Source organism: Pinus tabuliformis, chromosome 4_1 (assembly GCF_031772625.1).
Source record: "Pinus tabuliformis cultivar Carrire ecotype Pingquan chromosome 4_1, CPIR1, whole genome shotgun sequence".
In the NCBI taxonomy this organism is placed as follows: Eukaryota; Viridiplantae; Streptophyta; class Pinopsida; order Pinales; family Pinaceae; genus Pinus; species Pinus tabuliformis.
In genome coordinates this window covers 128,487,596-128,492,158 of record NC_142303.1, presented here as the reverse complement: position 1 = coordinate 128,492,158, position 4,563 = coordinate 128,487,596, and the positions used below count along the sequence as shown (strand labels likewise).

The 4,563-nt window shown below is 40.2% G+C and overlaps 1 pseudogene; it reads left to right on the top strand.

The window, feature by feature from the left end:
• The first annotated feature begins 3,987 nt into the window (after positions 1-3,987).
• Positions 3,988-4,347, top strand: LOC149174530 (cytochrome P450 78A4 pseudogene; annotated as a pseudogene).
• The last annotated feature ends 216 nt before the right edge of the window (positions 4,348-4,563 follow it).

The window sequence follows — 4,563 nt, the reverse complement described above, 5'->3', positions numbered from 1 at the left end:
GCCTTCCACCATCTCATTCTTGCTTAGCTGCTACATATACCTGTAATTTAAGTGACCAAATCTCTTGTGCCAAAGCCTACTACTATCATCAGCATGTGTAAGCAATAAGGAGGATTCAGATTCAATAAATTCAGAAAATGTATACAATCTGGCTCCATTGTTTACCTCACCAGTTGCAATTTTGGAGCTGTTATGTAGATCATATATGTTCACTGCATCTGGAGTGAATTCCACTCTCTTTCTGGTGCCAGAATGAGTGATCTGATAAACTGAAAGCAGGTTTACCGAAAGTTTTGGAACATGAAGCACATCTTCAAAGCTTCCGTGTAAAAGTTCCACTCTACCTTTTCCGGTGACCTCAATATGTAGTCATCTCCCATGAGGATGGGAGGTCCTTTGCATGCATCCAAAGAGGAATAGACTTCCTTTGCAGTAGCCATATGATGTGATGCACTAGAATCTATAATCCATGCATCAGGAAAAGAATTAATTGCAACTAAAGCATGAAAATTGTTGCCTTTGATGTGTGGTGGATCCTCAGTTTTCTTCTTAGCGCCCTGAGGGATGTGGTCCCCAAGGTAGTGCTTTTGAAGGATTTCTGCCATTTGGTCAATTTGTTTCTTCATGTAAGAGGATTCTGGATGGAATCCTCTTTGACAGTAGGTGCATTTATTTCCTTTCTTCCCTTTCTCATTTCTTGAGCCGGAGCAGTCATTGAAGGGCTTGGTGTACCCTTCTTTCTTTGGATGGGAATGCGCTTTTCCCTTGTCTTTTTGCTACTGATTTTTCTGATTTGAATAAGATCTATGATTTTTATTGTGGCTGCCATCATGCACAGCAAGTGCATGCGCTTTTGGATGTTTGATTTTCCCCATGCCAATGAGTTTATCTTGCTCAAAAATAAGGGATTCCATAAATTCTTTGAGAGAAGGCATAGTGTAGGATTTACCTGTTGCGAGCCTTACTGAATGAAATGTAGACACAAAGACGGAGTATTCCGGTCCGAGTTTTGAAATAATAGAGAGAACTTGGTGACTCTCCTCCTTGGATTTGTCAATTCCACAACCCTTGAGTTGCAGCAATAGATCATTATATTTGGTGAAGAAGTCTTGAATTCTGTCATAGTTCCATGGATCCAATGACAGCAGCTCCATTTCGAGCAGATGTCCTTTCATCTCATCCTGTTTCCCGTAGAGATCTTCAACCTTTTTCCAAATCTCATTGGGAGTATTGCAGGCAGATAGATGAAACTGCAACTCTGGAGAGATGCACATGCATATGGATCCGTGCGCCTCATCCATACAATTGAGGTACTTGGATTTCTCTATGGCTGAAGTGGGTTCCACTTCTGTAGCCATGGTAATCCTGTACAACCCTTTATGATGAAGGTATCGAGCCATTTGGTCCTTCCATTCGTGATAGTTGTACGGTGTTAGGATCGATGCTTTGGGAAACTCCATTTTTATGTCGATCTTCGATCTCCAAGTTGTAATACCTGCAAAATAAAGTACTGGTGCGCCTTTTATCTAGCAACCTGTGGGCTCTGATACCATGTAAATGTGTTAGAAAACCTGCACAGATGAATCTAGCTAGTAAAGGTTGAACACACAGCTTTGCAGAGCAAAAACACTAAAAGAAAATCAAAAGAAGAAAAGAACGATTTGTTAGAAAATATATTACAATGCTCATGATATAGCATTACTGGGTGAAGATCCCAAGGTAATGCACCATAGTGGTGATCAATGAGAAGACTCAACACCTACAACAAGTTCCAGAGATAACTAGCCAGTTGCGGAGTGAAAGAAGGAGCAAATCAGGGAGTAAATCATGCAGAAGAACTAACCAGTTGCGGAGTTAAAGAAGGAGCAAATCAAGGAGTAAATCATGCAAAAAGAATCTTGCATGTAGTCCCATGCTCTAACTAAGAGTCCGCATGTAGGTGTGTAGTAGTTCCAACAGTGTATGTATCTGCGCGGATATGAAAATCAAAGGTAGACCACCAGAATTGAGTAATTCCCTGAAAGATTACATTTATTGGCCCACATATTGTCGATAACAATGGTCATTGTAAGATTGCTATTATTCCCCAAGAAAGAGTTCTCTACTATGTGATATTCGTGTCCATTTATATTAAGCAGAGGATGACCACCAGAATCACAAGAGAGGATCTGAAATGCAGGGTCACCACAGCCGCTGCCATTTTTTCCAAAAGGATACCCGAAGTGAAAGCCCCTACATGTGGATGCATTCCAAAGACAATATTCGTACTGATTGCCGAGACATGATGTTGAGGAGCAGAGGATGAGGAGGAGGGCCGGGGATTCTGCAAACGCATTTCGACGAAGGAGTTGGAATTGAAAAGCGAGCCTCCTGGGAAAACGACATGGAATTGGAGGACAATACTTCAAAGTCAACAAGCCAATTGGAATTGGCCTTCGTGTTGCTTTATCTTGCACAATAATTCAAGTCTGCAATTTCGTGTTGCTTTATGTCGGATTCGACTCGGATTCAGATTGTGCAGAATATATAACTCGAACATATCAATCTTTTTAACAAAATTGGTTTAGAAAAAAATTGACAAAATTGGTGTGAAGTTCGATCGAATCGAAGACCAAAACCTCGAAAATTTAGACTACACGTTTGCAACAACAAATTAGACTAGACACTTTTACTATTTTACTGTCCAACTCTATACAATATCTGTTTTCGTGTTGTTTATCTTGGACAATACTTCAAAAGTCTGCAATTTCCTGTTGCTTTATCTTGAATATTTAACTCGAACATATCAATCTTTTAACAAAATTGGTTAGAAAAGAATTGACAAAATTGGTGTGATGTTCGATGGAAAGAATACCAAAACTTTAAAAAAGTTAGAATACACTTTTCTAATCTCCATTGCTATTGGGCGAAAAATTAGACTAGATGCTTCTACTGTTTTACTTTCCAACTCTATACGTCAAAATGGTCAAATGTTCGAAAGAGAACCAAAACTTCAAGAAATGAGACTACGCACTTTTACTCTCAATCGCTATAGGGTTGCAGAAAATTACAAGACCAATAGAATTTCACCCACCTGCTGGAATCCGTAATCGAAAATTTACAGGTAAAAGGATTTATAAATTTTGAATTATTTTCTGACGTACTTCGTTCGCTGTAGCCCAAAAGCGGCCGGCATAGCATAGTGTAAACGTGACCATGAGAGAATAGAGTGATGAAGGCGGCGTTCTTCTATTGGTTGTTAGTTCTAGTCATTTTTCGGCTACCAAAAATCCGCAGATTTAAGTCTAATAAGTAGACACTTTCCCATTAACTCATTGTGCACTTTGTGCACTTAGTTGATAGTTTAAATTCTTTAAAAATTAATAATTTAAAACCATCTTTATCATAATATCTTTAGAAAATTTATATAAATCGTAGATATCTTTAAAAGTGGTTAATATTACACAAGTTTAAATTATTAAGCGAAAGGTTTTTTTATGGTGAGGTTATCCTCATGACACTGTTTAGATTCATCGTCTCTGATAGAATCTTGAATAGTGTCTCTCCCCTCCATGTCACACTCTATTTTATATATGTGATGTGATGTAACAGACACGACGACTCTATTGACAGAGTGGACCATGATAGAACTAGTGTTGAATCTCAAGGCCCATAAGAAAGCTCAGGGAGACTTGGATGCAGTAGTGGGGCGCGACCACAACGTGAAGGATTCAGATATCCCTAAGTTGCCTTACCTCCAAGCTGTGGTAAAGGAGGAGCTGTGAATACATCCACCCAAACCGCTCCTATATAGAACTAGTGTTGAATCTCAATGCCCATAACAAAGCTCAGGGAGACTTGGATGCAGTAGTGGGGCGCGACCGCAACGTGAAGGATTCAGATATCCCTAAGTTGCCTTACCTCCAAGCTGTGGTAAAGGAGGAGCTGTGAATACATCCACCCAGACCGCTCCTATCATGGGCACGTCTCTCCACTGAAGATGTGAACATGGGCAATGGAATGTGTGTTCCAGCGGGCATGACTGCCATGGTGAATATGTGGTTGATTACTCATGACCCCAACATTTCAGAATCACCTCATGAGTTCCATCTGGAGAGGTTTGTGGTGTCAAAAGGCGGGGAAGATGTGGGTGTAAGGGGTAACGATGTGAGGCTTGCCCCTTTTGGTGTTGGTCGTCGTGTGTGCCCGAGGAAGGTTCTCGGACTTGCCATTGTTACCGTGTGGGTGGCTAAGTTGATCCATCATTTTCAATGGCTTCCTCATGCTAAACATTCAGTTGATCTATCCGAGGTCCTTAAGCTGTCATGTGAAATGGCTCATCCTCTTCATTCTTCTCCCGTCGTATGAGTGCCTTTCATTAAACCCTCTCTCCAACTTATTGCACCTCATGTTCATGTTATGTTTGCTAGTATTACTCGGTACTATGTGACACCGTTCAAATTTTAGATATCGAATTTTGTATTTCGATTATGATTGGTAATGCATATCAGAGATTTCCTTTCGAAACACATTTAAGAAAACTCTAATATGTCAATCCCTCTAATCTCCGATGATATGCCAATC